The 27,894-nt window shown below is 33.9% G+C and overlaps 1 protein-coding gene across 7 annotated transcripts in view; it reads left to right on the top strand.

Moving 5' to 3' along the window:
• The window catches only part of Grik2 (glutamate ionotropic receptor kainate type subunit 2), a 618,878-nt gene that overhangs the window by 421,743 nt on the left and 169,241 nt on the right, over window positions 1–27,894 (top strand). The window lies entirely within an intron of this gene.

The following is a 27,894-nucleotide window of genomic DNA, read 5'->3' as shown; positions in this document are numbered from 1 at the left end:
ATTATCTTTAAAAAATTAATGTGTTATTATGTCTGATAGTGCAAGAGTATACTCCCAGTTACTTAGGAGGGTGGGACAAGAGGATCACAAGTTCTAGACTGGCTTAGGCAGCTTGGTGAGGCTCTGTCTAAAAAAAAAAAGGAAAAGGAAGTGTGGAAAGAAGTGCAGTGGAAGATTCCTTGCCTAGCATTTGAAAGGTATATGTTTAATTACCAATACTGAGAATAATAAAAAGATAAGAAAAAGAACAATATAAACTGTTATCTCAATAAATCTCTTACAAATGCAAATAAAATCTATACACATTCTGCTCACCATTTTATATCAAATTTTACATTATTTTGTTTTTATTCTTTGACAATTTAATACATGTATATAATGAATTTTAGTCATATTATTTCCCTATTCTCCTATTACATTCCCTTCCATTTCCTGCTAAAATTCTCCTTTTCAAACCCCTCTGCTCTTTCCACATTTTCTTATTTTTAATTGTTTGATCCTCTTTTTCTAATCTGAGTTGTTTTGACAAACATGGATTAGAAGTTATTTATTGGAGCATGGACAACTTATCTGTGGCTACACCCTTGAAGAAGTTGAAACCACTTCCCCTAGCATCCAATAATTGCTCATAGACATGCAGAGAGAGGTGGAGCCTCCTAGATCCCTCTACTAACCTTGATGACATAGATGCCCCATCACTTAGTATCAACATTTTTCCTGCTATGGGATTGTGCATTAACCACTGCCCATCAACTTGCACATTATTTATTAACAGCTCTTTGCTGATGTTTATTTAGTGTTGTTCCATAAACTTTCTATCCCAGAGGCAGGGGAAGAATGGATTTGCTTTGATCAGAAACTGAATAACAATACAAATAAATTATTAATTTCATTCAAATCATTCATATTTCTCTTATTTGCCTAGGACTTACTAAATAATATTTCAAGTTCTAGACTTTATTAGCTATTTTTCAGAAGTTGCATGACTAGGACATTTATATTTTAATTTTACATAGTCTTTTAAAATCCACTAAAATATTAGATTCTTTTTTTCATCTTGCAGCCAAATGTAAAATATTAAACTGTACTGTTACTATCAATTTAATATTTGTTATTACTATAACTTACTAATTGTAATTGGATAGCTTATTAGTGGTTTAAATGGGAATGTTTAAGTAGAAATTATTATTTATTGTTTTTCATCTTTGTAAAGTAAGGGATAGTGAATGGACCTGGTATGGTTTTGTCCACAGCATTACGATGTGGTGTTTACTTGTGACTGCTTGTATGTTTCCCTAAATATGCCACCAGAAAGTCTAGATTACCCCATAAGAAATTCAACAATTTCACCCTGATTTGTAAAAGTCTTCAAATTGTATTTATTGTTCTTGCCTAGTTCCTAAATCCAGAGATAAGTATTTTGTGAAGAAAAACAGACATTATGAGTAGTGGGTATGTATGAAATATGTAACTCAAGCAACAACCTATGATGCAATGTCAGTTCTCGTATAGAACATATAAATTTTACATGTAGGAAGTGGGTTTTCAAACAGAAATGAAGATGGTTATTGCTGAAAATATGTGCTGCAACTTCTCCAATTGCTACAATGTGTATACCCCATAGAAATCTGTGAGAACTTATTTGGTTAGAATATAGAAATTTTACGTAACAGACATTTTAAAATATAAGTTGTCTCCATATATATGCAATTAATACTTTTGTAATTGGACATTGTGTGATTGAATTTTGAAAAACAGTTTTATAGATTTTCTATAATTTCTTCCTTTATATATTATCTGTGTATATTTTCTCAAGGAAGTCAAAGAGTCAAAAATGGTGACTAGGAAATAATGTGTTAGAGTAATAGAAAATGGCATACCATATCAAAACTAGGAGTGAGACACACAGCTTTCGCTCAGTGGTGTGATTTCTGAGTAGTATGCACAAGGATCCTGCAGAAGCAGCATGCAAACACACACACACACACACACACACACACACACACACACACTGAGGAATATGTGGACATCATTACTTTTATTATTCCTCAAAAAATAATTCTTTTAATATTGAGACCACTGGTATATATTCAGGTTTTTCATTCATTTTATTCTTGCTTCCATGACTTAATTTGTTTTATTTTTGTCCCTAACAAGACAACAGTCTACAATTACCTACTTATTTCCATGTCTCTGTTTCCCCTAACTCCATGGTTCTCAATATTTAGTGTTCATATTAAGCTAAGATGATTACAGTCAACATAAGTTTTCTTTCTAAAATTTTATCTTAGCTTTCAAATTTGTGGACATGCACACTTCTACCCAATTTAGTAATTCATACTGGTAACCAGACTAGCATCATTTACCTCCCATTGCTTATTTTTCTTTTATCAGGTTATACTCTGTGATTACCATGCTTATACTAAACTTTCAACGTTATTTGTCCTCATCTCTGAGTTTTACATGTGCCTTACTCCATTTACTGTGTTTTCATCATAAATATGTCACAAGTAGCTCTAAGGCAACATGTCCCAAACAGAATCCATCTTCTATCTTCCTTAAGCAGAGGATTTTTGAAGGCTTCTCCCTGCCTGTTCATATTATAAAAATTCAATACATTTTCCAGCCTAAAATTTAGTAGTCATTTTAAAATTATTTCTCAATTCTTCATAGCTTATTCAGTATGCCACTTAAGTAACTCAGAAAGCTGACCAACTCTGTCAATGTTAATATTTCAGCATAATGATATTTCCCTTCTAATCCATCATCTATATTGTATTCTGTTAGTCTTGTTACAGAAAGAGAAATTTTATTATGTCTATCCTTGCTTAAAGTTTGTCATGAATTTGAAATGCTCTGTTGCTATATAGCCACAATAATATATTTGCAAGCCCTAAACGAAAACAAATTATAGTTTATATTATAGTTTATTTCTAAAAAAAAAAATTTCTTGAGTTATTCTCAATCTTTACCAAAACTTCCCCATCGCCTCTGTGCTAGGAGACTCTTGTACAAGGACTGACTCAATACAGCTCAGCTAGGTTCAAGGAGGAAGGAAATGAGGACATAGTTTCTCTATTTTTTTCCTTTAGAGGCTGCATAGGAGTGTTTGTGCCAATACCTAGACTGCCACAGTTCCTAACACTGATGGCTGCAATATGCAAGCTTCTCTTTCATTCTGTTTCCTATAGTCCTTTGTTAGATTCCTTCTGCTACTAGCCTCAACTATATTTTTTCTTTGCCAGAGATTCTTAAGCTATGACCATCAGTCCTTTTGACTGTACACCACTTACACGCTTGATAGAAATTCATTTTACTCTCTGCCCAGCAAGCCTCTGAATTTGGAAGCCCAGACCTGGATTGGAAATTTCTTTTGGCTAGTTCATTCAGTGTGTGACTGAGGTTTTCACTGATGTACCAGAGCCAGAGCCAGTGCTTTGCCCTTTGCTCTCATCGTTACCTGTGTTACTAGTCCCAGTGAAATAAAAACCTTCTCAGTTTCTATTTGATCATCTTCTCTGTGCCTCTTGAGAGCCAACTGACCTGTCTTTGTATTTCAATTTGTTTTCATTTTTCCAGCTGAACCCATCTAGAGTGATGTTCTTTTACTGTCTTAATGTAAGCAAGGTTTTTTTTTTTTTTTTTTTTTTGGTCACCTCTGTCCTCATCCCTCCCTCAATTCATGTGTTCCTAATTACTTTTCTTTAGGTATACTCTGCAGCAGTATTGTAACTCTCCAGAGAAGAACATGTGTGACACTTCCACAATTCTTTTTATGGTAACAGTAGTACATATTATTTTAGTTACTGGATTAACAGATACTTTACTTAAAATATATTTCACTTGAAATACATACACACACATATATACATAATGTGCACATAGCTAGTATTAAAGCTTTGACTATATAAAGTAAGTTAAATACTGCTTCTCACTTAAAACATCCCTAGATATGAGGTTTTAAAATGTGCCTCTAAGGTGAGTGTGGAACAAATACTTGTAATCCTCATTAATTATGGGTCAGATCTTGAAGTCAGTCTAAACAACAAAATGAAAACAAGTCTATTACAAAAGGAACACCAAAATTAAACATGTCTTTTTGGTTTTAGCTACTTACATACATATTTGGTTATTAGTCATTACCTGTGTGCATGAGGCAAAGATGTTCCATGGCTGCTCTAGAATATTGGATATGAAATACTGGCCAATTTATGACTTCCTTGCGTCATTTGGAAAAGTTCAGAACGTTTTTGCTGTTCTTAAATTCAACATGCTCTTAAACATCTAACACGATAGCCCTTTACAATAGAGAACTATCTGGAAGAAACTTTCCATTCTGTAGGAGATACAGTGCTCTAGGTTAATTTATTTTTTTAGTCCCCATTTAGAAAGGCAGAGATCCCTCTTCCCCACATTTTAATCAAAATCACAATGTGGATATTACCAGAAGAATTATTGGACTCACCCTTAGAACATGTGCCTACTTCAGAGCTAATCCCAAATCTGGGTTTGGGAGGGAACAATCTTAGTGTCCCATGTCTGGAATTGTACAATCACACCATTTATGTCACACTTAGTGTAATTTTATGTGAGCTTTAGTTTGCAGGCAGTAAATACATATTTCATACAAGATTCTTTTCTAGAGTTCTGAAGCATATTGCTATATTTGGCAGGGGAAGTTTAACTCAAATGGACATTACAAAACAACTAAAATGAAAAATAAAAGGTTGAAGAAATCTCAAAATTACAAATATGGAAAACATGTAATTAAAAGGATGAAAACCAGAAGTTCCACTTATGTACCTTGTATTGTAGAAACATAATTAAATATGAAATCCTCTTCCAATTTAGAAAACCACTCCACAAAAGTAAATGATACAAATTTGATTATTGGATAGGCATTAAAGAAAATGTGATGACAGTCATTATCTCTCAGCTAAGTAATTTCAAAGACAGAGCATTCCCAGTCTTTCACAGAGACAAGCAGTGCTGTGTTGATTTGAATGATGAATGTGCCCCAGAAGTTCACGTTTACAAGGTACCCCATTGGGACTGATGTTAGGGAAATCTGGGTCATGGAGCCTTATTGGGGAAAATAGACCTTGAGAGTTTAACCTCTCATAGCATTTGCAGTCTGTGTTCGGCTTTGTGCTTGTTGTTGAGGGTATCATTTTTCAGATTCCTTATCTAACTCCCCTCCGCCATGTCTCCCTACTATGATGAATTTCCTCTGGAACTGTAAGTCCAAATAAACTTCTTGATAAGTCACTGTTGGTCAATGTGTTTTATCACAGCAATTGAGAAGTAACTAATTAAGATGGTGCTGAATATATGCTCTCAACATCATCACTGTATTTATTATTCTCTATGTGAGTATGTTTGCCTAACATGGAGTTGTTCTAAATTCACGTAGTAACCATCTCTGTAAGATATCTAATTTTATCCACAGAGAAAATAAATTAAAACTTTATGGCAAGAAGTAGATTTGTGACTTTGAGTCAAGCTATTTGGAAGTTAACTTTTTAGCTTCAACAGATCTTGAAACATAAGGGCCTTGTCTTTATTCAAGATAATATTTAAAGGACATACTTCCATGTTTGTGAGAATATTAAAATTATCTAGATACTCAAATACTGCATAGGTATACCACACATACACTCACACACATACACATGCATGTGTGCATACACACACACACACACACCACACACACTTCAAAGGGAGAGAGAAGCCTTGAGTGAGCATTTATCAAAGGAATAATAAATTTCTAGTGCAAATTATCTCCTGAAACATTGGCTTTTGGGTAGACCTATAGTATCACACATGAAATCTCTGTGTGAAATAAACCTTATATCTAATCAGAACATATTTTATTCTTCTCCACAACTGTCTTGCTGCTGTGCACCAATGGACACATCTTTACAGTAGGTCAGTATTAGAAAATGCTGAGTCCAATCCTGGATAAGATCATTTCTGACGTTTCTCTTCCAAATACTGAACAGCATCTCTGATCTTTTTTTTTATATTTATTTATTTATTTATTTATTTATTTATTTATTTATTTATTATGTATACAGTGTTCTGTCTGCCTGTGTGTCTACAGACCAGAAGAGGGCACCAGATCTCATTACAGATGGTTGTGAGCCACCATGTGGTTGCTAGGTATTGAACTCAGGGCCTCTGTAAGAATAGTCAGTGCTCTTAACCTCTGAGCCATCTCTCCAGCCCCTAGCATCTCTGATGTTATGTAAGATTACCAGCTTGGAGAGTTTCCTGCTCAATTTTAGATTTTTTTGTGCTCTTCATCTAAAGTGAAAAATGACTTCAGCTATAGGGTCTTATTATACAGTTATGGTAGTTAGCAAAGAATAATGACAGTAGCTGTGCTGGTTTTGGTGTTTGGGGGGCCTAACTGACCAATAACTGATAGGAAGGCATCCCACACATGGCAATGAGGTCTTCATTTAATAATGCAAGGGCTTAGTTCTATTTACACTCCATATGACATGTTGGTTTTTTTTTTTTTTTTTTTTTTTTTTGGTAGGCTTGCAAACAAATGGATCTTATAGTTTTAATTTTTCCTGACCCACCACTATACATTTTCATCTTCCAAATCCCTTTATTACCAGGCAAACTTATCCTTGAATATGTTATTCCTCTCCTTTAATGACACTTACTTTACTCTGTGAATGATGCTTTTATTCCTGCGGTCCATGTAGTTTTTTCATGTGTTCCTTTTCTTTCTTGGTAAAGCCTTCCATCAATACCTCATTTCCCTATCATCCCTACCATCCTATTTTCTATTTTGAATAATTAAAAAAATTCTCATACAATGTATTTCAATCATATTCATCCTTGTAACTTCATGCTCTCTCCAAAGAAAGAAAGAATGAAACAAACAAAAAAATGCACTGAAAAAAGGACAAAAAATTTCAAAAAGAAGAAACAAAAAGTCTACAACAAAATGTGGAGTCCATTATGGGTTGGCTAATTACTTCTGAGTACATTCCTGCCCGAAAATATATTTGATATACTCAATGACACTCCATTGGAGAAAACCACATTTCTCTTTCCCAATAAGTATCAGTTGCAAAGAGTTTTTTTTTAATCAGTTGTGGAGCTTATACCACTTCCAACCTCAGTTCTCAGATTTTTAAATCTAATTTTACTATGTGCCTTCCCATATGATGTCGATGATCTGTGACCTGTTTCTAGTTTTCTGGCTTCCAGATCCACTCCAAGTTAAGATAAATGAAGATTTGAAGTTAGGATACATGTATGTAAAATGAAATGCAGCATTTGCCTTACTGGGTCAGGTGTACCTTCTTCTTCTTCTTCTTTTTTTTTTTTTTTTTTTTTTTTTGGTTTTTTAAAGACAGGGTTTCTCTGCAGCTTTTTTAGAGCCTGTCCTGGGCCTAGCTCTTGTAGACCAGGCTGGCCTCGAACTCACAGAGATCCGCCTGCCTCTGCCTCCCGAGTGCTGGGATTAAAGGCGTGTGCCACCACCGCCCGGCAAGGGTGTACCTTCTACCATCCATGGCTATGGTAAGGTCACAGAAGAGGGATGGAAGACATCAGATAGAGAGGGGAGTTTCAAAGTGCAGACTTTTGAACATGATGTGGTTGCTGTATAACTCAGCCCACAGCAACTGGGTTGAAATGCACAAAACCTGAGTAAAGCCAAATTGAACAATATTCCAGAAAGAATGGAGGAGGGAAACCCACCTCCTGTTGGAGTTATATGCAGTTGGTTGTTGCTTAAGGAGATAAAGACACTCTTTTTATGCAATTGGTAGGTTATCAATGTCCCAGTGGAGGGACACACACCCAGGAGCATATAGATAGTACTAATTGCATTCAGTGAGTTTCTAATAAAAAACAATAAAAGAAGGCATAATCATTGAAAGTTAGATGAGTTGGGAGCATTAAGTGGAGTGGGACAAAGTCAGATGGTTCTAATCATGATAATTTGTATAAATGTATAAAAATTTCAAAGAATAAAAATATATTTTATCAATAAAACAAATAATTTTTGCTTCGCAAGTTGACTATATATAGAATTAACTAAAACCCAAATGGCTTGGTACACCTGCGAAAGATTTTCTTTTTCTCTTCTTTTCTTTTTCTCTTCTGTTTTCCTTTTTTGTCCTTATAATTGTGGATTGTATTTTTCTTTTTAATTTATTGTTCTCATATATTACATCCCAACAACAGTTTTCTCTCCATATTCTCTTCTCAGACCCTACTCCGACTCCCTTCTTCCCCATATCCATTCCTCCTCTGTTCCCCTTCAAAAAAAATAGGCCTCCTAGAGATATCAATCAAAGATGGCATAACAAATTGTATTAAGTCTGGTAACAAGCTGTATTAAACACACTCGTAGTGATATTTCATCTGTATTTTGATAAATGAAGCTTCCCTGAAGTTCAGAGAATAAAAAATCTCCACACTGATCAGCATTACATGCCAGGAAGTGGTGACACACATCTTTAATCCTGGTAACCATAGTAGTTTGCCATAGAAACCAGGCGGTAGTGGTGCATGCCTTTAATCCCAACATAAGAGAAGAATATATAAAATGGAAGGAGACTGCTCTCACACACAGTCTTATTCTGAGATTCCTGGAGGCAGGATCGCCATTTTGGATTGAGCTAGAGGTAAGAGTAGGTGATTGACACTTTTGCTGTTCTGACATTCATTCTTGATCCCTATTTCTGTCTCTGAGTTTTATTAATCATGCTACATACCCTCATATCAAAGATGGAGGAAAGAGTCTAGTGGGAGGAAAAGTGACCCAAAAGCAGGATAAAGAGGCAGAGACAGGTCTGCTTCCACTATTAGGAGCCCCACAAGAAGGCCAAGCTGCACACAACCATAGTACATATGCAAAGGACCTAGGTCATAGCTATACAGGATCCCTATTGTCAGTTCGGTCTCTTTGTGCTCTATGGGCCCTGGTTAGTTGATTCTTATGTTCTTGTGGTTTCTTTCACTTCTCCTCTGTCTCCTACAATACTTCTTCTCCTATTCTGCCAAATTTCCTAAGCACCATCTAATATTTGTTTTGGGTCTCTGCATCTGCTCCTATCAGTTGCTGAATACAACCTCTATGAACATGTTTGAGCAAGTGTTTCATATTATGTTTGAAACTTTCTTAGGGTATAACCAAGAGTGATATACCTGTATCCTGAGGTAAATCCATTCCCATACTCCCAAGTAATGGCTACACTGATTTCCATTGTGCTGTGCAAGTTTGCACTCCTATTAGCAACTGATGAGTGTTTTCTTTATCTACCTTCTTGTTGGGATTAGCTGTCATCTGTGCTATTGATCTTCGCCATCCTGACACAAGAAAAATAAAATGTAAAAATGCCTTTCACTGATGGCTAAGAATGATAAACATTACTTTAAGTGTTTTTAGCCATTTTTGTTTCCCATTTTGAGAAATCTCCTTCTAGTATAGTACCCTATCTTTTTTTCAATTGGAATATTGACTTTCCTGATGTTTAGTTTCTTGAGTTCTCTATGTATTTTGAACATTAGCCCTCTATCAGATATGTGGTTGTGAAAAACTTATTCAATTCTGTAGGCTGCAGCTTTTTTTCAGACGTTGGTTTCCTTTAGCCATGAGAAAGCTTCTCAGTTTCATAAGGTACAGTTTATTGTCAGTGTTCGTGCATACACTATTGCATTCTGTTCAGAAAGTCATGTCCTGTTCTAATGAATTCAATGAGTTCAAGGCTATTCTCTGCTTTCTTTTCTATCAGGTTCAGTGTATTAGATTTTATGTTGCAGACTTTGGCTCTAAGATTTTGGATACTATCACACATAGTCTTTCATTTTAAGAAGTACCAGTTGTTGAAGATGCCTTTTTTCCAGTGTGTATTTAGGCTTCTTTATAAAAAAAATCAGATGTTAATAAGTATGTAGATTTACATCTTTCTGAGTTTTTGATTTAATTCTTTTGATCAGTCAGTCAATTTTGAGTCAGTACCATGCTGTTTTTAGTACTATAGATTTGTAGTATAATTTGAGGTCTGGGATGGTGATACCCTTCATTATTTTGGATTGTTTTAGCTTTCTTGAATTGTGTGTGTGTGTGTGTATGTGTTTGTGTTTGCATATGAAGCTGAAGTGTGTGTGTGTGTGTGTGTGTGTGTGTGTGTGTGTGTTTGCATATGAAGCTGAAAAATTTCCATAGTGGTTATATTTTTGATGTGTTCTTGGATTCTGTTTGCAAATATTTTATTGAGATTTTTTAGTTGAAATTTGTCTCTAATTCTCTTTTTTTGTTGGATCTTTATGTGGTTTAAGAAGTAGGGTAACTGTGACATCATAAAACGAATGAATTGATGTTTATTTTATTTCCTTTTGGAGGTAATGCAAAGAATATTGGTGCTAACTCTTCTTTGAAATCTAGTAGAATTTTAACTAAAATAATCTGGCTTTGGACATTTTGTTATTCATTTATTTATTTATTTATTTTGGTTGGAAGACTTTTTGCAACTGCTTCTATTTCACTATGGGTTATAGGTCTGTTCAAATTGCTAATTTGATCTTGCTTAAACTTTCAGAAGTAATATATACAGAGAAAATTATATATAAAATTATTTGAGATTGTGCAGTTTAGTGACCTCAGGTTATTAAAGTATATTCTGATGATTCTCTGGATTTCTTTGGTGTCTACTGTTATATCCCAATTTTATAACTAATAATCTTTATATATTCTCTCTTCATGACCTAGTTTATTTTAAACGGGGTTAATAAACTTATTGATTTTCTCAAAGTTCTCCTCTTTGGTTCAGTGTTTCTTTGTACTGTTTGTTTTTGTGTCTATTTTACTGATCATTTATGAGCTTGATGATATTTTGACATCTACTCATTTTGAGTATGATTTCTTCTTTTTTTCTAGAGCTTCAAGGTGTATTTATATGTGGCATTTCCCTCTGTATGCCATGAATATCATTGGTTCATAAAGGAACTGCTTTTGGGCCTATAGCAGAGCTATAGAGAAACAGAGCTAGATGGGGAAAACTAAACTTTATGCTTGGAGAAAGGAGGCAGAATCAGAGAGAAACCATGTATCACTGCCAGAGAAGCACATTGGAAACTTACTGGTAGGCCATGAGCCTCATGGAAAATATAAAGTAATGGAGATGGGTTAATTCTAAATGTAAGAGCTACTAGCTAGCAATATGCTTAAGTAATTGGCCAAACAGTGTTTTAAATAATACAAGTTAGATGTTATTATTTGGGGGCTTAGTGGCCAGGAACCAACAAGCAGCCTACCTCCCCTCCAACAAATTGGCACCAATGTGCCCACTTAAAATCCATGTAAAACCTGAGAAAGTTCATAAAGGAATGCCAAACACAAAAGAACAGAGTTAAGCATGGTTTGGTAGCAGCATTTTCTTGGCTGGCCTCTGTTCGCTAGAAGCAAGCAGAGGCATAACACCTTTAAGAGAGGTTTTCCTGATTTAGCAGTAGCAGCTTTCTGGGCTGTGCTTTCAGCATGATCTCTCTCTCTTTCAAGGGGATGAGCATTTAAATTGTGAGCAGTCTGCTACAACTTGCTTAATGGCAACATAGACTGGCTGTGTGCCTAAAAATGTGACTGTGAACATGGCTCTCAGAAGCAGTGAACATACCTCCACCTTGTCGGACAGGGTGGAGCAAGCAGTCAGGCAATATATACCCTAGCAAGGTCACAGCGTAGATTATTAAGAATCATTACAGATATGCAATAAAGACAAATTCAGATGAAAAACACCTCTAAATAGTCACAGTGTTGGAAAAATGTCTGTATGCTTGGGAGATAGAAGAATATAGACAGTTATAAAAAGAAGTAAATGGTTTTAAAAAAATGGTAAAGTCTTTAAAGAGACAGAATACAGACAGTTATAGATTAAAAGAAGTAAATAAAAATAAGCCATGTAAAGATGGAAAATTCACAAAGAGTATGGATTATATATTATTGTGTTTTATTTGAATTATTTAGTTGTGAAGTAGCTAAGTAACCAAAATTATAATTTAAGGGTATTTTATCTCCAAAATTTAGGTCTAAAGAAATGTTCATTGGAAAAGAGGTTCTTCTTTTGTTTCCACAAAGAATGAGAACCTGTGGATTTATTTCAGGCTAATGTGGTTTGATTGACCAAGAGCCCCTGAAAGGTTGTTTTGAACACCTCTCAAAAATTACTTTACCCAATAAACAGCAGTATACATTTTGGAGAAGAACTGCACATATATTCCCAAACATTGTTTATAAATGTTTATTTGTATTTAAAAGGGGATATGCTATAAAAATTTGCTTTGGTGTGGATCTTGGTCTATTGATGCAAATTTAAGGTCAATCTTGTTTTATGTATTTCTGATCTTGATTAAGGTATTGTGATTGTGTAAATCATTTAAAATGTAATGTATGATTAAAAATATAGGACAATAGATAATCATCTATAATAGTCAAACTTGTGGTCATATTAGGCTTTCTAGATATATAGAGATTTGTTTCAGTCAGATAGGTATTCTTCAGATGTTTCAGAGACTTTCACAAAATGGCATTTAAAAGTTTTAATAACTTAAGACTTTTCATAACAATGAGACACATATGTTCCTAGCAGCACCAATTACTTCAAAAGAAAGATGGGCATCAAAGAGGCTCCTTATGGAGTTGGTTAGCCATTTGGATAAGAAACTGCTCTTGCCTGGACTGCTTGATAAACTGGACATTCAGAGTAATTCAGGGTTCCTGCTTCATGAAAGAGTCTGCCAAATATTCTGCAGGACACAGAAGAAAGTAACTGATAAATTGCCTATGTAGCCAGAATTGTTTTTGAAATTTCCTGCTTTTTGAAAAGATCTGTTTGATACTATGGGCCTGTGGGTTGAATATGGGTGCCCTATTGTACAGAAAAACTTTTGGTGACTGTCCAGGCAGTGAGATGTCTCTGTCAGTTCTAGAGTTTTGGAAATTCCCTACAATGTACTTCCTGTTTACTTAAGTAATATTATATCCTTCTGGAGTCTTGGATAGAGATGAAGAATTGATTGTTATATTTTTCTTAGTTATGATAAAAAATTATATATATACATATATATATTATAACTGTTATTCTTGCTTGATACCTGTTTTGTTATATGTAATTTGGCTATGTTAAAGTTAAAACATTCCTTTTTCTTTTTTTATTGATTTTTATTGAGCTCTACATTTTTCTTTGCTCCCCTCCCTTATTATTTAAACAGAAAAGGGGAAGTGATATGGGATTTCCTTCTATATGCTGTGAATATCATTGGTTAATAAAATAACTGTTTTGAACCTATCTCAGAGCTATAGGTAAATAGAGCTAGACAGGGAAAACTAAACTGAATGCTGGGAGAAAGGAGGAGGACTCAGAGAGAAGCCATGTAACCCTGCTGGAGACAGACATGTGAAACCTTGCTAGTAAGGCATGAGCCTCATGGAAAAAAATATAAAATAGTGGAGATGGGTTAATTCTAGATGTAAGAAATAACCTGCAATACACTTAAGTAATTGGTCAAGCAGTGTTCTAAATAATATAGTTTCAGTGTGTTATTTCAGGGCTTAGTAGCCAGGAACCAACAATCAGCCTCTCCTTCCAACACTGTTAATTTACTAATATAAATCTCTCCAATTGTAAACACTTAATGCTATGAACTTTTTCCTTAGAACTGCCTTTATTGATATTTGTAAGTTTGGGTGTGATGTATATTGATTTTCATTCAGTTCTAGAAAGTCTTTGATTTCTATTTTGACTTATTTTTCAGTAAGTAATAAGTAAATTGTTCACTTTCTACAAGTTTGTAAGCTTTCTCTTGTTTCTGCTGTTGTTATTGAGATCAAGGTTTGTTGGCTAGTGGTCAAGTAGGATGCAGGGTCTTATTTCAATTTTTGTGTGTCTGTTAAGACTGGCTTTGTGTTTGAATATATGGTAAAATTTGGTAAAAATTCCAGTAGGAACTGAGAAGAAGGTGTATTCTTTTGTGTTTGGGAAAAATGGTTGTATAAATATCTGTTCAGTTCATTGGTTTATAACATCAGTTAACTCTAGCAATTATTGGTTTAGTTTTTGTCTAGATAACCTGTCTATTGGCAAGAGTGGAGTATTGAAATATTTCACTATCCATATCTAGTCCAATATGTGATTTAAACTATAGTAGTGTTTCTTTTATGAACTTAAGTGTCGATTTGTTTGGTAGATATATGTTAAGAATTGCACATGTTCTTCTGGTGGATATATACTTTTATAAATATGATCAAGTGTTTGTTCTTATCTCTTTTGGTTAGTTTTAGTTTAAAGTCTATTTGGTTAGATATTAATATGACTATATCAGCTTGCTTCTTAGGTCAAATGCTTACAAAAATATTCATCATTTTATCCAAAGATTATGAATATTTTTGATTGTAACATATTTCTTGGATGCAGAAGAAGAATAATCCATCCTCTTAGTCCATGTAGTTTTATTGGGCATTTAAAACCATTGGTTCTGACAAATGTCAGTGAGCAGTATTTGTTGATTCCTGTCATTTTGTTGTTGTGGTAGTGGTAATGTTTGTATGTATGCACATACATCTGTACTCTTTTGATTTGCTGGTGTGGGATGGTTTATTATTCATTCCTTGTATGTTCTTGTATATGTTAACTTATATGTTGGAATTTTCCTTCTAGTGCCTTCTATTAGTGCTAGATTTGTAAATAGATATTGCTTAACTTTGGTTTTGTCATGGAATGTATTAATTTCTCCATCTATTGTTACTGAATATTTTTTCTGGGCCTAATATCTGGACTGGCATCTGTGCTTTCTTAGAGTCTGTTCAACCCTATCTGGCTTTTGTAATCTCCATTGAGAAGTCAGGTGTTATTTTACTCCAGCTGTCTTTATATGTTACTTAGTGTATATCTCTTGCAACTTTTAAACATACTTTGTTATTTTATACATTTATTGTCTTGATTATTATGAGCTGAGGTGAATTTCTATTCTGGTACATTCTACTTGGTGTTTTGTTTCTTCCTGCACTTTGATAGGTGTCTCCTTCCTTAGACTAGGAAGAAATTTTCTTTTGTGATTTTGTTAAAAAAATCTTTCTGTGTGTTTTACATTGGTTTCTTCTTCTTCCACTACCCCTATAATTCACAGATTCTGTCCTTCCAGATTTTCTGGAGATTTTCTGCCATGATATTTTTCAATTTGACATTTTCATTGACCAAGAAATCCATTTCTTCTATCCTGCCTTCAATGTATGAAATTATTCCATCTCGTATTATTTTGGTAATGCTAGCTTCTGAGGTTTCTCTTTGAGTCCCTATTTTTTCCTTCCTGATTTTTATTTCCTCTTTAAAGGTCTCCATCATTTTCATAAAGTTACCTTTAAAGTTTATTTCTTTTACTTCTTCTGGATTAGGATGATCAAATCTTCCTGTTGTGTGACAGCTGGGTTCTGGTGTTACCTTGTTGCCTTTTAGGTTGTTGGAGAATTTCTTGCATTGGCGCATACCCATCTCTTCTTTCAAGTGAGGCCCACAGTGTCTTTGTCTCTTGGTCCAATCTTTGCTGTGGCTGTTTGAGTGTTTGTGAGTTTTTCTTGGTTTGCTCTGTACCATCGATTTCTTTTTCAGAAAGCCTCCGAGGTCTCTATATGTCTGTTATCTTGTTCTTCTCTCCTGATTTGCTCTCTTGATGCTTTCTTTTAATCCCCTCAGTGTTGTAGCAAGCTCTTGGTCCTTCTTAAATCTCCTCAGTTTTGGAACAAGCTGTGTTTCAGAGTTCCACTGAGGTTTCAGGAGGATAGGCAGGTTTGGAGGTGGAGTATGGCTAGTAGTTTGGATGGAGGCTGGATGGGTTTGGGTTCCGGGGATTCTAGCCGCAGGAAAATCCCTGCTGGCTTACTAAAAATGTCAAGGGAATTTGGGAGGGGCCCAGGGTTTTGTGCCACTATGGACATCCTAGAGAGTGGGGTGTCCCACCTGTGGCTGTTCATTTACCTTTTAAGTCTCTTCAGTATTGGAGCAAACTGTGTTTCAGAATTCCACTGATGTTGCAGGAGGATAGGTGGGTTTGGGGCAAGGTGTAGCAAGTAGTTTGGATCCCAGATTTTCTCAGTTTGGGTTATTTATTGATTCAATTTCCACTTTCAGGTCTTGAACTTTTTTATTTACTTCCTTCTATTGTTTGTGTTTTATTCATTTATTCTTTAAGAATCTCTGTCATATTCATTAAACTATTCCAAAGTCTTTGTTTTCTCTTTCAGCTGTATTGCAATTTTCAGAACCTATTCTAGTAGAGTTGCTGAACTTTAATGGGTAATGTTATCAAGGCTATTATGGACTGTGTTTTTAAACTGGTGTCTAGGTACTTTGGCTTTGTAAGGTACTTCTAAGTGTTTATTTTAGGTCTTGTGTTTTTGAGTGTTGTTTGCTTGTTTGTTTTTTTTTTTCTTGGCATCTGATCCCTACTATAATTCTTATGAAAGTATTGCCTATTCGTTAAGCTTCTGGGATCCTCAAAGACTGGGCATTCATGAAAATGTGTTTCTAGGTAGTAGGAGCTGATACTTTAAAATTGAGATAGATTAGGATGGGGATCTGAGATGGTACAAAGAAGGGATGAAAGCAGTTTGTTTCACCAGGTTCTGCTTATTACCATGGAAGTGGAGGCAGAGAGTGAAGAAAGGCCACGATATACTTAAACAATATATTACACAGCTGGGGATGAATCTGGGGGATTGTATTTCCAGGAAAGGAGGGAAAGTGAAGATCTGAGCTTGCCTACCTGCTTCATTAACCTCCCTGTTTTTCTGGAAGCTTTGACTGGTAAGTTCCCAGGGAATGCCTGCTATAGTTGGCAGATGGGAAAATAGGATGAGTAGAAAGAAGGTTAGAAGTAGGAAAAAGGATGAGTAGGAAAAAGGAACAGAATGGAAGAAGAGATTGGGGCAGGAAGACTGCTACAATGATGGTGGTACAGGAAGACTGAATTTAGAGAAGTAGAGGAGAGGTGACAAATTGTAGTTAACCTACCTGTTTCCTTTGCAAGAACCTAAACACTTGGGGTTTTTTGTTTGTCTATTTTGTATTTGTCTTCTTTTTTTGTATTTATATGTTTCTCATACAAAACATCGTGACAACAGCCTCCCCTCCATATATTTCTCCCAGCCACCCACCCTTCACTTTCCCCAAGATCCACTGCTCCTCTCTTTTCCTTCAGAAAAGAGAAGGATTACAAGTTGTATTAACTGAACATGAAATAAAAAGATGCAATAAGAATAGACACAAACTTCATATCAAGGCTGGATGAGGCAACCCAGTAGCAGGAAAAGGATTGTAAAACATGCAAAAGAGTCAGAGACACTCCCATTTCCACTATTAGAAGTCCCTTAAAAACCCCAAACTAAAATACCACAGCATGTATGCAAGTACTTAACATAGAGACATAGAGATGTGCAGACACTGTAATTGCTACTTCAGTTTCTGTGAGACCCCACTGAACACATGCTTTTAATATTGATTTTTTTAGGTGTTCTTGGAGAAAGCATGTCATAATACATTCTTATGCTAGCAACATTTGTTGGATATGCTTTCTTTTTTCATTTCATTTAGCTTCTTTCTCAAAAAATCGGGTGTTTGAGTGGGTGTGAATTGATATCCGGGTCTTTAATTTGATTTCATTGGTCTTTCTGTCTGTTTTTATGATGCTGCTTTCATTACTGTTGTTCTGTAATAAAGTCTGAAGTAAGGGGTGATGATGCCTTTAGAAGATTTGGCTTTTCTGGTTTTTTTTTCCATATGAATTTGAGTATTGTTATTTTGAGGTCTGTGAAGACTTTTGCTGGGATTTTGATGGGCATTTCATTGAATCTGTAGATTGCTTTTGGTAAGATTGCCAGTTTTACTATATTAATTCTACCTACCCAAGAGCATTGGGTATCTTTCCATTTTCTAGTGTCTTCTTCAAATTACTATTTCAAAGATTTAAAAAGCATATAGAAGAGCCCAAATAGATCTATATCTATTGCCATGCTCAATACTGAAGTCTAAATGGATCATAGACCTCAACATAAAACCACCCACACTGAACCTCATACAAGAGAAAGTAGGAAGTAACCTTCAATGCATAGGCACAGGAGACAACTTCCTAAATATATCACAAGTAGCACAAACACTGAGAGAAACAATTAATAAATGGGGAGTCCTAAAACTGAGAAGCTTCTATAAAGCAAAGAACACAGTCAACAAGACAAAACAGCAGCCTATAGAATGTGAAAAGATATTCATCAACCCCACATTAGACAGAGGCCCAACCTCCAAAATATACAAAGAACTCAAGGAACATGACAGCAAAAGAAAAAATAACCCAATAAAATATGGGGTATAGACCTACACAGAGAACTCTCAGCAACTGAATATCAAATGGCTGAAAGACACTTAAGGAAATGTTCAAAACCTTTGGCCATCATAGAAATGCAAATTAAAACAACTCTCAGATTCCATTATACATGTCAGAATGGCCAAGATCATAAATACTGATGACAGCTTATGCTGGAGAGGATGTGAGGTTAATGGAACACCGCTCCATTGCTGTTGAAAGTGCAAGCTTGTATAGCCACTTTGGAAAGCAGTATGACAATTTCTCAGAAAATTCTCAAACAATCTACCTCAAGGACCAGCAATACCATTTTTGGGTATAAGAATGCTGACTCATACCACAAGGACATGTGCTCAATTATGTTCATAGTATCATTATTAATAACAGCCAAAACTGGAAATAATCTAGATGCTCCTTAAATGAAGAATGGATGCAGAAAATCTGGTACATTTACACAATGGCGTACTACTCAATGGTTAAAAATAATGACATCTTGAAATTTGCAGGCAAATGGATAAATACAGAAAGAAAAACTATACTGAGTAAGGTAACCCAGATCAAGAAAGACAAATATAGTATGTACTAACTAATAAGTGGCTTTTAGACATAAAGAAAAAAAAAAAAACAGCCTATGATGCAAATCCCCAGAGAACAAAGAAGATTTTAAGAAACACATATAAGGATCTACATTGGAAGGAGTAAAAAAAAAATGTCTCCTGTGTAAATTGGCATTGTGGGTGGCATGGAAGAGGACAGTAGGGGCAGTAGGGCAGTAGGGGAGGAAAAGAGGGTAGCAGAGAAAAGTGTATAGCTAAATAAAAACAATTTTAAAAGCAAAAAAAATATATTTTCTTTGTATAAAATGATATACTGTTGTAGTCAAGTCTTTTTTTAGCTAGAAGACTTGAGTTTTGTGGATGACAAGTTTTTTTTGTTTTTTTTGTTTGTTTGTTTTTTTGGTTTTTTGAGACAGGGTTTCTCTGTAGCTTTTTTAGAGCCTGTACTGGAACTAGCTCTTGTAGACCAGGCTGGCCTCGAACTCACAGAGATCCACCTGCCTCTGCCTCCCAAGTGCTGGGATTAAAGGCGTGCGCCACCACTGCCTGGCTGTGGATGACAAGTTTATATCACACTTAAGGAAACACAGGGAAGTGTTAACAGTAATAATAGAGCACCAAAAGTGCTATTAAATTAGTAATATGTAAGAAAGTTAATATCAACTCTATTCTTCAAAGAACAAAGTAAATATTTTTGGAATAATAGAAAAATAAGGGGCATTCATTTTTCTTAAAATTTATTTTATATTTTTAAACCCCATTTTAGTTATTATTAGAAAAAAACATTTATTTGATTCTAATTAATTGTAAAAATTTGTGATTCTTTGAAAAAAATCTTAAATTGAAGGAGAATTTTAGAGAGAAAAAAGGAAAAGTGAAGGGCTAACTTTCTAATGTCAGAGAGACAAGGAGAGGGGAGGGAGAGCCAGGAAGGTGAGAGACAGAGAGAGACAGAAAGAGAAAGCACAGAGACAGAGAAAGGAATACTGAGGAAAGTTACTCCCTCTATCCACTCTCTATATAGGTCATATACTCTATAATGTATTCAATGGATAATGATACATACTCATAGGATGATTACATGAATGAAATGTTTTATTTTGGAGTGGAACATAAATAGAGTAGCAAGATGGGCTTGAAGGAAGTGACAAAAGATCCAAAAATCAATGACCTGAAGAAATAACAACACACAAAATGCTATGGGATAGTAATGTAATGGGGATTACTGTAGGCTGTATGTTTGTAGCTTCCTATGAAAATATAGTGACTTCCTTTCTTATTCACACTTGCAGAATATTTAAAAAAATCTACACTAGTTTAAAAGCCAGGGAGATTTGATCTTTTGCAAACTTGCACAACATTATCAGGATGATAAAAATCTTAGCATGGATAGAGGAGGAACTCACAAACCTACTACTTACTTAGGAGTTTGGACAATTTAGAACACTGTGAAAGGCACAGTCAATTTTTTTTTTTAATGTAGACCCTTCTAGACTCCCCCATGCATGTACTAGCAGAACTAAATGTACTGGAATGTTAAAGTTTGTTAATGTTAAATATGAAGTTTGGAGGGGAATGTGGTGTTTGAGTGTTCTTAGGTGTAGGAGTTCTGAGGATTGATTAAGGTATGCATTGGATCAAAACACATTATATTTTTGTATAAAATTCTTAAACAATAAAATAAAAGTTTTACAAAAGTAGGTTGAATTGGAATAAGCATGGGAAAGGTGGGTCATGTGGTATAAATTATACTTACATGGAAGAAATCTATTCTAGTAATATTACAATTATTCTTAAGATAACTAGAAGAGTGAATTTTAAATGCACCCATCTTAAAGTTGGTAATAAGTTATACTCATGTATGTTCTAACTATGCTGACTTGGTCTCAGTCATTCAAATTCATAAGTCAGAACATCATATGTTATCGTAAGTTCTAGTTAACTTTCTGTTGCTGTGATTAACATCATTGGGGAAAAATCAACGTGGGGGAAACTCTTGGGTCACATTGCTGTAAGAAGTTAGAACAAGAATCAGGATATGATATTGAGGTAAGACATGAAGAAGAGGAAACAGAAGGCTACCGCTTACTGGTTTACTTTTCTAGGCTGTCATCTCCCACTGTGGACTTGTCCTTCTAGCATTTTGAATTATGGACGATGTGTATACATCCCCATAAACGAATCTGTGGGAGCAATTTCTTCATAGAGCTTCTCTCTTTTAAGATGACTCTGGTTTGTGTCCAGTTTACAAAATCCAAACAGCATAAACTACACATATTATGCATTCATAAAATGTAATTAAAATAGATTATGCTAATTGATCTGGAGTGCATCTGAATAAGTAGAATGTAATTCTGTGACTGAACTCATCAAGCAGCTTCACACCAGTTGGAGGAAGCTGACTCTTATTTAGTACATGAGTGCACTATGCAAGCCTTACTATAGTACATGACATGGAAGCAACATTCAATGCAACTGCTGTCATTATCACAGTCTTTACACTGACGATAGTTGTATAATACTTTATATTTATACATCTTCTTGATATTTATTTCTATCATAGTCCATCTAGAGCATTACTTTTATGATAGATTATACTTATAGATAGTTCATTGATCAATGCTTCCTTTAAAATAAGATTCTTTGATTATTACTTCAATGTTATTCTTGATTTAAAAGAAAACAGTTTAGTTCTAACAGCATGTCTCACAAAAAGAAGAATGAGGATAAAAATCTATTTCAGCACATAAACAGCTATGATAAAATCAGAAGTCTGTTGTGACCTAATTCACACACATTTTGTATCAATTTTTTTATAAGAAGCCTCACAACCACCAGTGGTCCAGCTGTCTGAATGCTTCTCAGCATGCAGCCCTGGCATTGCAATTGGTGTTTAACATTATCAAGTCTTTTATGACTCATAAAAAAGGCTTAAAGGACCTCAATGCACTTTGCATTGCCTCCTGATTGCTCTTTTATTATACATCAGGAAGAAAATCAAATATTTGGTTTTCAGGAAACTTAAAAAGACTCTGGGTATTATTTTGAAAATGGAAAAAATGAAATAAAAAACTAATTTCTTTGAAGAGGATGTAGATTTGGCCTGTATTGCTTCAAATTGTGATAGCATGCCATTGAATTTTCTAGCCTCGCTTAGTAATGAGTGAAGAAACAAGGAAAACCACCACCCCAAACCAAAAACATGATTATTGAATCAGGTAAGATTATTATTAATTAATTTCAGGAAAATTTACTAAAAAATAGATCTGTTTATTCATCACTTCTTATAACCCTAAGTTGACAATGGTTAATGAGATTATTGCATTCAGTAGAGGCATCATTTTTACTGTAACCATATATAGCATTACAGGTAGTTTAAGGACATAAGCTTTTAAAGCTGGTCAATTTTTAATATTTCAAGTCAATCATAAAGATTGAGTGTCTTTATATTCATCCCCAATATGTCCTTATGCTCACATATTAATGTTGTCCTTAAACTTACCAAAGGAACTTCACTTTGCAACAGACAGAGACAATTCCAGAAAACTACAACTAATTAAAATACACAGTTATGTAATCTAGTCCTAATGGATGCGTCTAAAAACACTCCTATAGCTATGGGTCAGTGAACATTGACCTTGAGAGATGAAAAGACTGTAAGAGTCAAAGATTATGGACTTTGGTGAAACTGTAATAGCCTGGTAATATTAGAAGTCATATACATAAATTATCACTGTCTATCTAAGCATAAGTTAAACAAGGACAGAAACAATAAACATCAAAGTGGCTAGTTAAGACTGTGAGGCTTCAACTGAACACAAAGGATACAAGTAACTATGGAATGTTTAGAGTTACTGAGTCTTTTCCAGAGAGTATCACACTAATTGATTATCTGAGAAAGAATGTTTAGACTGAAAACATATTACAAGTCACATTATAAAGAATAAACAGGTTGTATTTAATACTACAAGTCATCATCAATGATAAATTTAAAGGAAGCCATGAATTTTTAAGAGGGTAAAGAGGGGTATATGGAAGGTTTTAGAGGACAAAAATTACTTATTTATATTGTAATCTATTTAAAAAACTGAAATCAAAAATATGTGGGGAAAAAAACCTACCACTTTAAATAGAAGATTTATGGTGCGTGATGGTGTGTGTGTGATGGTGTGTGTGTGTTTGTGTGTGTGTGTGTGTGTATTTAAAAGTTTGTTTATCTGTTTGTAAGCAGGTCTTGTCTAAATCTTCAAAATATAGGATTATAGTTGTCATCTCACCTGTTTTTGTGCAACTATTTTAATAATTCCTCCTTCCTTCTTCCTTACTTCTTTCATTTCTTCCTTCCCTTCCTCCCTCCTTAATTCCTTCCTCTCTCTCTTCCTTCCTCCCTCCCTCCCTCCCTCCCTTCCTCCTTCCTTCCCTCTCTCCCTCCCTCCCTTGTTTCTTTCTTTCTTTCTTTCTTTCTTTCTTTCTTTCTTTCTTTCTTTCTTTTTTTTCTCTTTTCTTTCTTCATAAACTTTTCTTTTATCCTTCAAGTTAAATTTAAAACACTTAGAGAGTTCAGACAAGTATTTTAGGATTGTTAAAACTGACAAATGTTATAAAAGCTACTATAATTGTGATATGCACTATATTAGATTTTGATTCATTTGACATTATTTGACAGTAATTTCTCAACATCTTTCTGGTGAATGTCTATTCTGGGAAAGACATTTTATTTTCTTAGACTTCTACCACTAAGCAATATTTGCATGCTCTGAAGTGCTACTTAAACAAATTTAAAATCTACCTTTCATATTTTTAATTTCTTCTAATTTTGAGATTATAATAAAATTATAATATTTTTCAATCTCTTTCACAAAACCCTCTCAAATAACTCCCCTTCTGTTCTTTTTTAAATTCATGGCCTTTTCCCTCTTTAATTGCTGTTACATGCATGTCTATGATGTATAGTCAGAATTTTTTTAAAAAACTATTTTCCTAAAAATAATCTCTTGATAAACTGCTATGTATTATAATATCATTAAAACATTACTAAGTGTTATTGTATTTGATAATTGTAAACTGTTGAATGAATATTTCCCATATATGATACTAAGAGATTCAAATGTTTCCTGAGCTTGAGGAAATTAAGTATCTGCAATAAATGTTTAGATATAAATACTATAAGAAAAATAAATGAAGCCGGGCGGTGGTGGCGCACGCCTTTAATCCCAGCACTCGGGAGGCAGAGGCAGGCGGATCTCTGAGTTAGAGGTCAGCCTGGTCTACAAGAGCTAGATCCAGGACAGGCTCTAGAAACTACAGGGAAACCCTGTCTCGAAAAAACAAAAAAAAAAAAAAAAAAAAAAAAAAAAAGAAAGAAAGAAAGAAAGAAAGAAAAATAAATGAGGAAAACTTTCTAGGCTTAAAACATATTAAAATAACATAATTTCCTTAAATTTCTCCAAATGCATAGAGACTTCTATGGACTCCAAGAAATTCTCTCTATATAATTTTTTTCTAATGAGAGTAAGACAATGACCAGTTCCTCACTATAGTGCAGAGTCATTTTGCTACTGGACAGTATTTGTTAAAACAACCTTTCCACATGAACAAAGTAAAGTATTCTTGCATGGATATGGAGACTTGGATGAAAAACAGATGAAATTTATTAACTCAGAAATAATGTCTTACATAAAAATGAACATAAAAAATGTAACAAAGGCCAAAGGTTTTCTTTAAAATGTTGCCTATAAAGCATGTGCAGAACACTAGCCCTGTTTCAACCAAAAGCCTAGTGTGTGTATGTGATTCAGAAAGTAAGTTTACAGTGGCACAGCTGAAATAGTCAGCTGGAAATTTTTCTGTAGTGTTGATACCATTTACCTGATCTTAAATAGTAAATGCTGATTGCCATATATTATTATCAGAGAATTAGATGAAATGGAACTGAAAAACAAACAACAAACAAAAATATAATTTCCAGGTCTATTTTTTAGAACACAGAAAAATCTAAGCAGAACAAGAAGCAAAGAAAATTAGAAACAAAAGATGTATTAATGTTTTCATTGAGAGAATAATGATAGCTGAGCCTTTCTTAATAGAAGAATGCTATTTCTTTGTTATGGAGACTAGATTTTTTATTTCATATGAATTTTTTTGTCAAAGTACTTTTGATAAATGGAAATACAATCTTTATGATAATATGTTCTTTATGGTATTATTAAATAGAAATATAATTTAGTGTTATTAATATGGTATTTTTGTGTCAATCATAGTTTTTGGCACAGATTTAAAAACATGCAAAAAATTACAGTTGAGATAGGCAATATTTTCTTGTAATTTCCATAACACAATATTTGGGATATATCAAGGCTATTTCAGGAACCTGAGGGTATATCTAATCTCATTTGCAAGTACCATGGCAAGGGAAGGTGCCATTTTTAACCTGTAATAAAGTGACAGATGCTTGTATCAAATCAGCATTTTAGGAGATGCAGTTCATTTTAGCCCATACTTGCACCTGAGGAACTTCATTTGCATACTGCCATGGGTGAGTGAAGCCGTGAATTGTGATTTGCTTAAGCTCATTTCAGGGTGTTGAAGAACAGCTCGGTTTATGACAAACTTTAATCTGATTCATAAAAAATTAAAGAGAAGAATGCATAATGTTTCTTTGCTTCTTTCTTAAATATCAAGAAATTTATTCTACCTTCTATTCAAGTATGAACTGCCTATGGAAACTGTACTTCCCCTGGTTAGCCTAATAATTAAACACTGTTGTTTTATGTTACAATCCTAAATTTTCATAAAAACAAATTCTAAATCAATTCTATTTAATATTTATGTGTTCTGAGCACTTCTAGAGTTCAGTACGTTGATATTACAGTTAACGTACTTGAAAATTATTTTAATATATTAATTTAAAATGTGAAAAATATGATGATTTTTAGTGGGTCACATTTTAAGAAAGCATTTTCTTATTTAGATCATTGGGAAAGCAGGATTGTTTGCAAGGTTTATTAATTTATACATTATTTTTCCTATATTTTATTATTCTATATTTATATTTCTTTCTTACTTACACTTTGTTTAATATTTAATCCTATTAAATAGTTGTTTTATCCTTTAACTTTTTGAAATTTGTATTTTTAAGGTATATATGAAGTTGTTTGTGTTAATTCTATGTAAGTGTGGGTATCTGTGTAGCACAGAAAAGGGAGTTGGATCCTAAGTAGCTGGAGTTACCTGCAGCCACCCAACATGGATGTTGAACTCTAATCCTTTTCTAGACTCTGTGTCCTTTAATTTTATATCTTACATTCACTAAAATATCTGTTTAATATAGATTTGCTATTTTTTTAAAATTTACATGAAAATCTATCTGTCCTTTTAATGTTTATCTTTTTAATACATTATTTTATGAATTCTTTCTCAGTTTATATATTACTTTTGAGAAGGCAGGAACTATAGCTTTTCGAGTCACACTATTACCTCAAAGTTATTGGATAATTACGCTTTTTTTTACTGTATGTTGCCTATGGTTTTCTACTGGGAAAACCATGTCTACACCTCATATCAGTATGCATACAATGTTTGTATTCTAAATATAAATATTTAAAAGTTTTGCTTTGTATTTGTAAGTGACAATGTTATGACTGAGGCAGACACAATTTCACCTTCTTCTTGCATCTTTCTAAGTATACTTACTTCAGGGCCTTTCTCTTGGCAGAGATAGTCAACTAATTATATCATAAATATGTAGATATAAATTTTTCTTTAACCTCTTTTTCTGCACTGCGGGATAGCAAAGAAAATGTTTCTGTATCTGTGTTAACTTTAAAATAAAGCTATATACTATCATAGATTCATTATGTAAAAGTAAAAGGGTCAAACATTATTGAACTGGTTGACTCCTGGTGATATCTACAATTGTATTTCTAACCTGATTCTTCTTTAACATACTATTATTTTATATAACCATATTGGTTTAGGTAAGTTATCCACTTGCTTTTTTCTTCATTTATTATGATTATATTATTTTATCACAGACTTCTTTCTGTTTAATATCATTTGTTTTCTAGAAACACAGACACACCCAGACCCACAAAAACATAAACCACATGATGGTCAAGTTTTTCAATTTGAATCAACATCTTAAATAATAATGTTATTTGTGTTATAAATAAGATTTGAGAACACTATTTAATGAGCAAAATTTAAGAATAGAAAATATGTTTTTAATTTAAATTGTGTTATTTATGTGGATAGGTGGAGGTAGCACACTGTCCTTTTTGTTATTAAAATAAAATACCATATCAAGAATTTTACATAATTTGGTGTATGCACTTTCTACCTTTTGTCATTAAAATGTTCATAAATATACTTTTACCTAAGAAGAAAGATGTTAAATTAATTTATTTAGATGAAAATGTTGCAAATATTAATATACTATATTTTATACACTTCTAGATGATCACAGTTCTAATTAATACAAAAATAATTCCAAATTATTAAGACGTGCTTTCCCACAACATCAAATGAAAAAATATAAAAAAAACAATAGATACACAAATCTCATTTCTGCAGCCTTGTTCAAGACCCATATAATTCTGAAAGTGCCAGAGACCTGTTACTGTTGTTTAAGCCCTGGCAAAGTTCACAGAGAGCTCATCAATGCATAGTGAGAATTAATGTGCAATCCTCATTACCCTGCAGAGTCCCTTTGTTAAGGCAGTCAATTCCTTGCTGTTTGTATGGTTGTGCTGTTGTAATCCTTGGATGTTTGCCAGGAAAAGTCCTCGTAACAAAATGTTTTTTGTTATCCCCCTGTTTTCAAATTAATCTGTCATCATGGTGCAAAATATTTTTTGAGATATGATAAAACTTTCTGTCAGTCAGTAATCTTAAGTCATTATATCACCCTGAATGAACAATATTAATTGTTATGTATGCATAATTGTCAATACACTTA

This window comes from Arvicola amphibius, chromosome 8 (genome assembly GCF_903992535.2).
Source record: "Arvicola amphibius chromosome 8, mArvAmp1.2, whole genome shotgun sequence".
NCBI classification, from domain to species: Eukaryota; Metazoa; Chordata; class Mammalia; order Rodentia; family Cricetidae; genus Arvicola; species Arvicola amphibius.
This window is presented reverse-complemented; position numbering and strand designations above follow the sequence as displayed.